This window comes from Apis florea, unplaced genomic scaffold (assembly GCF_048593485.1).
Source record: "Apis florea isolate Af1SG1 unplaced genomic scaffold, ASM4859348v1 contig_2899_pilon, whole genome shotgun sequence".
NCBI lineage: Eukaryota > Metazoa > Arthropoda > Insecta > Hymenoptera > Apidae > Apis > Apis florea.
In genome coordinates this window covers 228,466-242,407 of record NW_028256666.1, presented here as the reverse complement: position 1 = coordinate 242,407, position 13,942 = coordinate 228,466, and the positions used below count along the sequence as shown (strand labels likewise).

The window sequence follows — 13,942 nt, the reverse complement described above, 5'->3', positions numbered from 1 at the left end:
TTCTAATAATTGAAGTGAATGTCATTCGAAAAATTTTATGTCTAGAGAAATGACGTTAAAATATTATATAAGTTTGAAAATAAATATACAACTTTCATTATTCGAATATTTAATATTTAACATCTGAATCTTTTATTAAAGAAACATTCTATTATTCGAATTGTCTTTACACGCAACGATGTAAATAGAGACCTTTTTTTGACTACAATGAAAATAGAATTTAAAATTTAAAATTGATATTGGATATGATATTTACAATATTAAAATATTGAAATATGAACGTGTGCTTACATGTATTATTTATTTAGTAAAAGCTCATAAAGTATTCATATCTTACATTCTAATTATAAGTCTATCTTCAAAATTATCATCTAAAAATAAATATTGATTTCATATACTCATAATTCTTTAGTATTTGAATAATCACAAATGATTTGACTTTTGGCATAATGATATGCTCAAAGGAAATTTCTTTTGCTATGAAAATTGAAATTTTTATAAAAAATAAAAAAGCATATTTTTTTAATTAATAATAAATAAATCAAATGGATTGGCAAATATAATTTATACGTACTTTCAAAAGAAAATTTTATCATTAAATGAATAATATAACAAGTAACTAATTGAATTTCAAAAATTACATTGAGTAAATGATTATTATAGTTATTATATATTATATAAGAATTTTAAAATTAAATCTTTATAATAATCTTTGAATATTAATCTAATATAAAACTTTAACAAATATAATTTTAATAAAAAGTAAATCATGTTCAGTTTTTAAACCAAGATCTTCAATTCTTACGTGTAAGATAAGTATGCAATTTCATAGATTTATGAACATAGTTAAAATTTATTTGTGTCAATCCTCAATACTTGCTAATTCTTTTTTTTTCTTGTTTTGCTGAAAAATCTTGATATGATGCAGAAGTTGCTATTAATGATTTGGAATGATTTCTCAAGAATTTCTTGATAATTCTTAAAATTTATAATTGTAAAATAATATTGATAATATTTATCAAGAAGAGAACTTTAATATTTATTCCTGTCTAGTTTACTCAAAAAGTGAAAAAATAGGCATTAAATAGAATACAAACTTTTATAAAATTTTTATAAAACATCAGAATTTTTTTATTTGAACTAATATCATTTTATTATTAATGAAATTTTATAACAAGTTATAATTTTATAACAAAACTTATAAAATAATATATAAATATTTACAAAAATTCAATTTAATTATTGTTAAGTCTGAAATGTATATTTTACTCTATTAATTGTTAACTGTTTCTGAATTAAAATTATGTTAATTATGTGCATTACATAATTATTTCTTTACAACTTATTTTAGTTTAAAAAAATAATACACAAAGTAGAGAAAAATTATTTATTTATAATTTTTTATTCCAACAAATTAGTTTTGGCAAATATAAATATTTTATATTTTATTGCGATCTGTCAATAATAATTTCCTTCATAAAATGAACAAATTATAAAAACTTATAATTTTAATGGAAATATTTTATAATAAATTTTTTTTTATCGAAGAGGTAGGGAATATATTTACCTACTATAAGTAAATATAAAATAGAGAATGAACGTTTCAATTCGCCTCGATACCCATTAAATTCTATTGTTTTCTTTACTTTTATTACTTTTGCATATATTTCAGGAGGATTTTCTTTGATATCCATTTTTTTTTTTTTTTTTGCCTGTTTTATGCTTCCTGTCTTATACTAATTTTCTCAAATATTTTTTTCTATATAAGAAACTATCTTAAGCTGATTACATTGATTAAATTGTAAATATATATAATTTGATTATACTCTCTTCTTGTAGGGAAGAATCTCTTCTATATAAGAAACTCTCTTAAGTTGATTATATTGCTTAAGTTGATAAATGTATAATTTGATTATTATATCATTAATATTTTTTTGTTTCATCTTTGTATTTCGCTGGATCTTCATTATGACTTTTCCAAATTTTCTCTTCTTGTAAAGTAGAATTTCCTCTAAGAAATTTCTTCCAAAATACGATTGTGATAAGTTATTGACATTTTTTGTCCTTTTTATGTTCTTTATGTTGACTCAATGCGCCGCAATTTCTTCAAATCCTCTTTTCTTGTAGAGAAGAATTTTTTCTATATACAAAAAAGTATCATAAATTGCTTAAATATATAATTTGATTAGATTTTACAATATATATTTTCTTTTCATATTATATGTATACATATATTCGTGATATTCACTAAGTCCTGCTGAACACGAACATTGTTCACAATTTTCACGATTACACGATATATTTGTTTGCAACAATTGATTTGCTATTTCATGTTTTTATATTTCTTTATTCGTTGAACAATTTCATCAAAATATATAACATCAAGTGAAGATATCATTTGATTATTCTGTTTATGATTTTTTATATTTACAAAATTTCTAAACAAGATTAAGAGACTATACGCTTTTTAAACATATTTAATTAAACAAAAGTAATTGGGGAAGACTGTAACTTTCTTTCTGTTACAAATAGAAAAAGTTGTAAAATAATTTTGCATTATTTGAAGTATAATGGTTTTGAGATGCGAAAAATAAGATTAATTGTGATTCATTTTAATTTAACTAGGATGAAATACCGAATCACTTATTATTGCAATTAAATTCTTAAAATGACAATTGCCTTTCTTACATGAACCAGAATTTTTCAATATTTCGAAAATGGTATTCAATATTTCAAAACGTCCATAATTGGATATTCATAAAATTCTGGTTTATTAGAACTTATGTATTTTTCATAGAAATATGCCTTGAGCATTTCCATATTTTCTGTACATCAAATTTATATTTTACAATCGTACAAAGTTCGATAATACAATAATTCAATAAATTTTATATTTATATAAAATTTATATATTATATTTCTTAATAAAATTCGGAGCTAAGACGATTAAAATTTATAGATAAAAGAAAAAAAAAATATCAATCATGACTATCAAATAATATATGAATAATTTTTTATGCGATTTTAGATATAGATATAGATAAAGATATATGGTGTAGAAAAAATTTTTTATTGTACGAGAAATCTGAAAAAAACATATTGTTTGTTGTGTAACAGATTTCAAGTATATGAGAAGAAAAGTAAAGAAGCAAACTATTTGCTAACAGACATTACTTGTTATATCTTTTATTTTTTTCATTTGTCCGTATTTTAGAAAAAAAAATATTATTTATAACAAATTCCAAATATACAAGAAAAATAAAGAGAATCATTGGAACAATCTGTCCAATATTCTATAAAAAGTAGGAATCAATATATATTATTATATATAAAGAGTTTTTTTACAGTATTTTTTAATATTAAACATTCTATGTTTTATAATTTCTCTAACATTGTTGATACATTGTCGCAGTTCTTTTGTGATCAGCCAATGAACTTATTTTGTACTTTTACATAGCTGTGGTAGAGATGCACATAAGCTCTTCCAATTTCTATACTGTATCTCTATATGTTGGATCAACGTATTCGAATATACCAATGTTATGAAGAGACATGCAAATAGTTTTCCTATGCGTGCCAACCTTCACCATTGTTTATCTTTTCAACGGTTTTTGTTTTTGAAATCAAAAGATGTTGGATCGATATTCCAACGTCTTCAAGGTCAAAACAAATCATAATTATATACAAGTGTTATTCAAATATGAATACTGTTTTCACAATTGACGATTTTTGGATACGTTGGTTAAGCTCACAAAATTGGAAAATTGATCCAACATATAAAGATATGACATTGCAAAATATCGTTGCTACGTTATAAATAAATAAATTTTATTTGCAACGTTAAATTCTTATTATAATTTTGTAAAACGATTTTACTAGTTGAAAAATAGAATATATTCAAAACAGAGAATAGAAATTTATCGATAATGACAATGATAATACGAATTTTCGTAAACTCTCTATATCGAATATACATATAGTCATGTTGTAAAGCAGAAAGTATAAAATTTATTGATAGCAACAATGATAAGATAAACTTTTGTAAATATTTTTAATGTCAAAAATATTTACATGTAATACGCATAGCTTTATTCAAAATATAAATTTACAACCTTTATTGTTTATTAATAATAGATAAATGATAAGATATAATTTAATTTAATTTAATTGTATACAATTTCGTGTTCAATCGAATCGAATTCGAATTTTACAATCCAGTTGTACAATTTTAAGTTTAAGCATTGCCACAAAATAATATCAATAATAAATAATAAAAGTAAGATTCAAGATTTCGTTTCATTTATTCGAGTTTTTCTGATTTTTTTTATTTTTATTTTTAGAATATCACGTATCCTATCGCTCTTTTTATAAATTTTTTTGTTATCAGGAATATTAACAATTTTGTTCCAACAAATATTATATAAAACTGAATGTAATATTTTTTGACACTAAAACCAAAAAAAAAAGAAAATATGTTTTTAAAGACATATACATTCGTTCATGCTTTGTCAATCCGTAATTGCTAATTAATTCGATTGTTTTTAATTATTTATTATCGTTCAATCTTGAAGTTTAAATTCTTAATCTGATAGTAAAATAAGTTATCTAAGATAAAATAGGATCTATATCTAGCTCTATTGAACAAAAACGGAGGATTTCGATTCAAATTAAAGTATTAAAAATTTAAGTAAAATAAAAGTTAAAAATAAAAATAAGAAAGGATTTTGATTTCATTAAGTTAAGTTTGAACTAGTCGCAAGTTAACACGTGATTCTTTCGAATTTTTACTATTTGCTCGAAATTTTCTTCGATCGTACTCTATTTCTGCAAAAATTATTTTTCAATTGCATAAAAAATTATATTTCAATTATATTCTATAAAAAATATCATATAAAAATTATGTTTATTTATATTAAATTATGTTTTCTTATTATTCTATCCTATTATTTATTTTTTTAATATTTCTATATTATTATCTCATATATTCAAAGAAATAAATTTTAATCTTTAAGTTTTTAGTGTATTCTGTTAAAAATAAAAAATAAAAAAAAAATAATTTAAAAGATTTCAAATTTTTAAAATAAATATATACTATTGAATATACTATTGAAAATATGATGATAAATAATAATAAATAATTAAATGCATTACTATTTAAAAAATATAATATTTATATATAATAATTGTCAGAAAATGTAATAATACTTTTACGTTTCAAATGCCATTGCATTCTTGTGAACTTTTAAAAAGATTTCAAATTTTTAAAATAAATATATACTATTAGAAATATGATGATAAATAATAATAAATAATTAAATGCATTACTGTTTAAAAAATATAATATTTATATATATAATAATTGTCAGAAAACATAACAATACTTTTACAACTCTATTTCAAATGCCATTGCATTCTTGCCAATACAAAGTTGACAGCTGTAAAAGATTGAATTCAAAATTCTTTGAAATTCATTCATTTTGATTTTAAAATATCTAAAAATATAAATACTATCAAAGTTTGAAAAAACTGGAATATATTAAAATTCAAAAACTATTTGAAACAAATATAATACAAGTATATTAAATAAAAAGTATATTTAATAAAATTTTGAAATATCTGTTAGATAATTTCATCTCGATAAAACGATTATTTATTGTGTTTGGTTTTCATTTTTGTTTTTGGTTTTCACTCTTTGGTTTTGGATCAACTGATTCATGGTCTTTTCATTGTTTATGGTGATATTGCATAAAGCCAAACAATATTTCACGCAAATATTATAAATCGTGTGAGAATTGAAGTTTTGTAAAAAATAAAGCACATTCGATGACTTTATTTTTTATGCGTAAATATTTGTATTCCTTTCACTAACATCACAAACAAAAAATCTCACCAAGAGGGTATAAATCCTCGTTTTCAATCTGACTGAGTCATGACACTTTTCGTAAATATCAAATTATTAATTAATTTGAAACTTTACTAATAATATTATTACAATATATCAATAAGGCATATTTGATGACTTGTTGTTTTATGTATAAATATTGTATTCCTTTCATTGGCATCACACGAGTCCTCGTGAACAGTGTTATTATTTATACTCTGGTCGAGGAATTTAAAAATTGTTTTGCTTTAATCTTTTATCATTAAAAGATAATTTTATATTAGAGCGCGTGAACACTGCCATTGCAAATATAATTGACATAATAACATTTTAATGATTTCAAGAATTTAAAGAATAAAAATAATTTTATGCTTCCTTGATTTAATTTACTTTATTTTCCATGCAAAATAACATTTTGAGAAGAAGTCAAACAAAAGATTTAAAAAAAGTGCAGAACAATAACTTAGAAATATTCATAAAATATTCAATAAAACTATATTTGTTTATAAGTATATAATTTTCTATCTATTCCATCATGTTGTATAAAAATTTATTTATTTCCTTTCATTATTTTTTTTAAATACATTACATCCTGGAAATAAAATACATACGTTGATCCAGAATTGTTTTCCATGTATTAAAATTTTATATAATTATATATATATATATTATCATTGGATATATATAAACTTTTATTACACACTTTTTACTGCTAAATAATCAAAATATACTGATTCGAAATTAAAATTAAAATTCATTATTTGAATCTTTGAGTATTTAGATTAATATAATAATCATTTAAAATTTTGTGTTTCAAAATTATCTAAAATGAATAATATTCTGGATTTTGGAGCCTTGAAAGATTTTTTTCAATAATTCAATGTATTTCACTTTTTATTTCCTTACTATCTAGGTAGTACAAAAAAGATGATAATTTTTAATTAATCTTAAATCTTTTAAATGGCCACATATTCTCTTTTTGATGATTTGAGCTTCATTCTTATTCTAAATATATTCCAACTCATATTCATGCAAGCCAATATAAGGCATATAACGAAATTATTGATTGGAATAATTATTGTTGTTGTACCATTCTTCTTTTTTGGGCAGCAAATTATTCTTTCAGTATGATAAAATTATTTTTGTATTGTTCGAGAATTTTACAAAAATCTTGTTTGCAATTTTTTTTTTTTTTTGAATTTTATATACACTGTAATGTAAATAAGGAAAATTATGCTGCAATAATAAATAAATACAATATTAATAAATATTATCGAACTTTGAAAACAATGAAAATTTAATGTTTGTTCTTTATATTCGTGTCATCCAATCTTAATATTCTAAAGTTCAAATAAATGAAAAAAAAAAATCGTACAGCAAGTTTAGGTAAAGGAAATAGCATTTTTCCATTTTTAAGTATCCTTCCTATCTAAATCTATATACATATATACATTCAATTACGAAGAAAATTTTTATAATGTTTTAGAATAGATTGAATTTTTAAGAAAAAAAATTTTTTCTACGTGATAGAGAGACATTTTTGAAAAAAAAAAAATTCAGGAATGAAACTAAAGATTTCACGCTTTAAAATAAATTCGAGTTTATACGTTGCATAATTTTTTTTTTTATATAAAGTTGTATTGATTTAAAACAATTTTATATCGATTTATTACATAATATATATGCGAATATATTCGTTCAATAAATTTATTGGATTGAAATTCGCGTAAAATGAAGTAAGAAAATGTAAAGATTCCATCTCACTCTATCTTTATATTTTTCCAAATATATCCCACAAATATGTAGGAAAATTATTTAGAAATCACGATTTCAACAATATATTTCAAGATTATTAGAATCAGAAATTCTTTTGTAAATAATTACTTAATATATTAATAAATAGTCAATATAGTAGTGATAATTAATAAATAGTGAACGATTAGTGTCTCTTTTGCAGCAATAATTTTATTGCATCAGTCACAGTCAATAATTTCCATTATTGAAAATTATTGAATATTGATATAGGTAATTATATATATATATATAATCCTTTTAAATAATGGATGGCAATGTGGAATCACATATACAATCACAAACAATATTGCATTGATTTTGCGAAACAGAAAAGATAATTTTTAAGTTTCTCAATAATACAGAAAAATTAGGTACAATTGCTCCTTCTGGAAAATCTTTCAAATCATATTTTGCATGGTGGTCAATGAGTAAAACACCAGATTGCAATTTTGATTATGAAAAAGAAAACAACTGTAATTGAATAAATATCTACTAGTTTCTGGACACGTATATTTAAACTTGATGAACGATGTGTGCATACAAAATTTGTGATGAATGATCATTGCAAAGAAATTTTTTGTACAACAAAATTAGCAAAAATGATAGTAAAAAGATCTTGTCTCTTTCTGTGCCAATTCTTTAATATAATAAAAAAATGTAATAAAAAATAATGATAAAAATCATTTATATCAATATCCATTTGTTAAATATTGATAAAAATTGGAAGAAGTTGAATATCCTCCCACATCTACCATAGCACTCGCTTCAACAATTGTTGAATCACTTATATTCATGATAGCTTCAAATTATAAATTAAGGCAAAAGAGTAGTAAAAGTGATAAGATAATTTTTACTTTTGTTTTATTGATTATAAATATTTACAAAAATTTCTAAATCGTATATAAATCGTATAAAGTTGGACGAGATTTTTGTTTGAAAATATAAAATGTACCTGACAAAGGACACGTTGGAACGATTATTGAGATTGTAAACGAAAAAATTCGCGTAAACATGCAGCTGCGCTAATGTAAATTTTAAATGCGCCAATGGTTTTTCATTTTAAATACTTATTTAAATAAAATTAAACAAGCTAAATATTCTCTCCTTTAACTTAATTTCTCGAACACTATTGATGAGATGATAATAGACTTTATGTAAATAACAATGTCATAAAAAAGGTTTAAATTGCTAAATTAAGAATTAACAAGATTTGCATTATCCAATGATCACATTCAAAACTGTATTATTTTTATTTTTCATCAATATGCTCGAACATAAAATTATGACAATGCTTTATATTCGAATGTTTTAACGATGTAATTTATTTTGTTATCACTATAATTCATTTTGTCATAAACATGCAAGTTACAATTTTTTTTGGTTAGTTTTAATTTTTATTCATTAGTCATTAAACACAGAAAACATTTATGTTCTTTCATTGTTTCTTCAATTGCTACTACATTATCGCAATATTATCGAAATTTTACGATTAATTCATATAATATCGCGTTTATTATTTTTCTAATTGAAGAATGGTTGAACTTTGTTGAATTTAAGACATTTTTGGATATCGTGTAAAATCGAAGAATCTTTTTTTCATCATTCTTCAATGAAATTTAAAGATTTGTAAGAATCAAAATAATCTTGCATGTCGTTTATCTTTATATACGATATAATTCTAGCGATCCAAACTTCTCTGTCACATTGAATTCTGGAAGATACAACTATTGCCCTCTACTGTTAATTTTATTGAACTATTAATTGGATAGAAATTGGTAGGGATTGAAATTTTTTGACAATTTTGTTTTATCAGAATATCAGCAGAAAATAATCTGTTAGACATTTAAATCCAGAAAATCTTATGAATAAATATAAATGTCAAGATTTAGAAACTAAAAATATTCAATTTCTAAATTTCTTTTAAGATTTCTTTCATATCCCAAACATTTCATTGTCTGTTACAGATGATAAATTTAAAAAAAACACTCATTTTTGTATTAATTTTAGAAAGAACAATAACATTACCATGATTCTCACATTACCATGATGCCTATATTTAATGCTTTTAAGTCTGATTTTTACATTTGTTATTTGGATAGAAATCAGTAGGTATTGGAATTTTTTGCCATTTTGTTTTAACATCATTTGATACAGAAAATTATCAATTACCATTATCAATAGTTGAATAATAGGCAATATAAAATGATAAGAGATATTATAAATATATATACATATATACATTATTATAGAAGTAATTGATAATATATTAACAAACATTTTAACAAACATCCAAAAATATCTTCCAGTATTATTGACAATAGATGACTTTCTGAAATATTATTATTTCAAAAAATCTATTATTACTTTCCATATCTTTCAACAATAATACATTGAAATTTTTTTTTTAACAACTCACAATATTGTATTGAAAAGAGAAGATACTCATAATTGTAAAATTTATTTTGGTTGACAAAGAAAATTGATAAAATTCTTAAAAAATATTAAACAAGAAATCTTATCTCGTTTTTTCCCATAATTTTCACAATTAAAAAAAATCAATCATTTCCTACCATTTCTTAAATTTGATGCCATCTTTTTTTTTCTTTTTCAAAAGATGAACAAATTATCGTTAATCAGTAGATGAAACGTTCAGTGGGATAAACTTAAACATTTAAATATCCATTTCAAATTTCAATGTTTTCTTTTTCTGAAAATAAAACAAATTACCATTGATCAGTAGATGAAATGTTCAGTAAAATAAAATTCAAATACAATGCAAAACGAGTGTTATAAATTTAAATTTCTTCCTTCGTTGAAAATAAATTAAATTATCGTTAATCAGTAGATGAAACATTCGGTGGGATGAAATTCAAATGTCCAATGCGTTAATATTTTTCACTTTATCGTACCATCTCGATAGAACTCGTAATTTTTTATTTTGTTGCAGAATATTGCAAATAATGAACGATTAATTCGTCTCACAATAAAACAATTTGTGCAATGTTAATTTTATTGCTCACGAATATATAGACTTTATTCATAAAAATTACATATGTGATGTACATATGTGATAATTGACTTGTACCAAAAAGGAAAAATTAAAAATTTTATTCAAAAAAGATGAATTAAAATTTACAGAAATGATAGCATTTCATAACATGTTAGCTTGGCAAAAATATTCAAAATTAAAATAGGATATATATACAATTAGTACAATTAAATTGTTAATCTGAAAAATATTACAATAATTTTAAACAAGAACTATTGATTCTAGAATCTCAAAAAGGAAAGACATATTCTTGTAATAATATTGTACTACGTGAAGTATAATAACATTATTAGTTATATTTACATGTTATTTTATATAACATAACGTAGAGTGTTATAATAAAGTTATTAATAAATGTACAGAATTGTAAATAAAACTTTTTGACTAAAGATGTTCATGAATCATTCAGACCACGAATCAAATCTTTAAAATTGGTGTCAAAAATAAAACAGACACAAAAATTGGTGAAAAAAAAAAAGAAAAATCTCACACAAGAAGTAATCAAAGAAACTTCCAAACATATTAAAAATTCTGCTGCCAATTTGTTCTGTATTCTATTTTCTTGTACTTCATTCATTTCTGGAATGATATACACAGTATTAATGTACTATATTCAGAGTGAGATATTTTCAGATGGATGATTCTAGAGACAGAAACGAAACAGTCAGTATACATAAATGATGATTGAATTAATCTTTGTTAAGTTATGTGGAATTTAAAGATAGAGTGAAATGTATTTATTTCATCACACTACTATAGGAGTAATAAAACTATTGGATGTTCATATATAATTATTAAATAAATTAAAAACAATTGTCTTTATTAAGAATAATATGTAAAGAATATTTAAAATATTAAATATTTTCATCAAAATTTTTAAAAAAATTTTATGAAAGATGATTGAACACTAAGTTTAAAAACTTTCATTTTTTCAACAACAAATATATATACTTTTCTTTAAATTTAAAAAGAAACAATTTAAAAATAATATCAAGGAAATGACAATTATATTATTGTACTGTTAGCTTGGGAGAAACGTTCAGAAAGAAAATTAGATATCCGAAGGGTATCGATTGAACAAAAAGAATTATCTATTGATTCTGGAATCTCAAAAAAAGAAAGACATATTCTTACAATAATAATGTTATTATAATATTATTATATTATTATAGTAATAATATTATTTTATTTATAATGTATCGAATAATAATTTTTAAGAAAATAAAGTGACTAATAAATGTACAGGATTGTAAATAAAATTTTTTGTACTGAATCACTTGCTAGATCTTTAACATCAAAAAAAGAAAAGGAACAAAGTGCACAAAGAATTTCATAATTTAAAAAATTTCTAAAAAATGAGAGATGTTTTTAACAAATTATGAAATATTGTCATTTCATTTATATTTCACGCTTCATTTTTGGAACAATGTTAATATATTCGTGAGATACAACCGATTCTAGAGATTAAGATAAGTGCAAAAATTGATTTAATATTTTTACTTTTCCATCGATTTACTTATCGTTATATCATCAAAATAGATATTTAGATATTTTTGACTTATATGTGACATCAGTCACCCTAATAGTAGTTCAATGCAATGGTACATCGTGAAATAAGTTTTTAACATTTCAAATAGTATGATATTATAGTATTTGAAAACATATTAAAATTATGATTAATAATAATTTAAGTTTTTATTGAATGAAGCAAGAATTGAAATGCTAATGATTAATCTACATCGTGTCAATCTGCAAATTTTATCTAGCATCTAAATTTAAATTGCTTATAAAATCTCAATCGAAATTTTTGTATATCAATTTTTTATATTATTTAGTCTTGCAAATATTACTCTTAATAAAAATTTTTCGATCAAATTCATTAAAAATAAGACAATAAAGTTTAAAATAAAGTAAATAAATAAATAAAAACAAAATATAAAATATTACTGGTTTAAAATACATAAAATATTAAACATATGGATATTAATTTATTAAATCTGTATAATATTAAGTAAACAATAAAAAATAATTTTTAAAAAAGAAAGAAATTCGTTCTTGTGAATTCACAAAGAAATAAATGTTATTTTTCTAACATTATCAATTATCAATTATAAATATATGTCCTTAAATATTTATTGTTATACGTTCTTATATATTATAAATTTATTATAAACAAATATTTATATCGTATATACATTATAGATGAATAAAATAATTTTAATTGGATATTTTGTTAATGTTCATTTTATGCAAAACATTTTTAATAATTGCAGAAGCAAAAAATCAGTTTAAAAAAAATCAATTTGATTAATAATTCCAATTTTAAAATATTTCTTATCTAATATTTAATGTTTAACTTTTGATTTTTATTATAAACATATGAAATAATTATATATATTTACATAAGATTCACTTTTTAATATCTATTCCATGTAACGTATAATAATTTTCAATAAATTAACATATAACCATTGCATTTTCTGTCATTTATCACAAAACTATTCCTCATCAATTCTTGAATAATTGAAACATCAATCTTTAAGATATATATACTTTACAAATTTCGTATAATAATAAAAATATAATCAAAAAAGAATCATCAATAATTTTTAAAATACCTACCTCGTTGAATAATTGATGTTCTGCGATCCTATGATGACAATTATCTTGTGTCAATTATTTGAATTTTTTGAACATGATGTTATTTTCATCATTGCCAAACCAAAGATAATTGGAAATGTGCGTGCATTGTCTTTTCTCCTTCTCTCTATATCTATATACTGTGTTTTATTTATGAAATGTTTTCAAAATTTGTGAATGATGCAAAAAAAATTTGAAACATATATTGAAAGAGATATTTTTATCATGGAATGTTAAATGTTTTCAATATTGTGAATAATGTAAAAAAAAATATTTAAAACATATATATTACATGATATTGAAATGAAACGTATCATGTAAATGTTAAACGTTTTCAAAATTGTGAAAAAATGATGGAAAAAAATATTTGAAACATATATTGCATGGCACTGAAAGAGACATGTCATGGATATGTATTCGATTTGATCTTGAAAAATATCGTGAAAGTCACAGATTATATTTTTAAAAACTATATTTTTTTATTCCAATTTTCTAGCTGAATGTATTTTTCAAGCATTTCCAGAACACTATTTATTTTTGTATTTTTACCATTCTATATTACCTTATATTAACCACAT

At 21.7% G+C, this 13,942-nt stretch overlaps 1 protein-coding gene and 1 long non-coding RNA gene across 2 annotated transcripts in view; one reads left to right on the top strand and one right to left on the bottom strand.

The window, feature by feature from the left end:
* LOC105737456 (metabotropic glutamate receptor) overlaps positions 1 to 13,942 on the top strand; it is a 62,867-nt gene that overhangs the window by 11,347 nt on the left and 37,578 nt on the right. The window lies entirely within an intron of this gene.
* On the bottom strand, positions 1,374 to 13,504 carry LOC147657682 (uncharacterized). The gene is made up of 3 exons (XR_015291977.1): positions 13,347 to 13,504; positions 10,246 to 10,382; positions 1,374 to 2,140 (listed from the first exon to the last, which is right to left on the bottom strand). It is a non-coding gene; the product is annotated as an uncharacterized LOC147657682 (long non-coding RNA).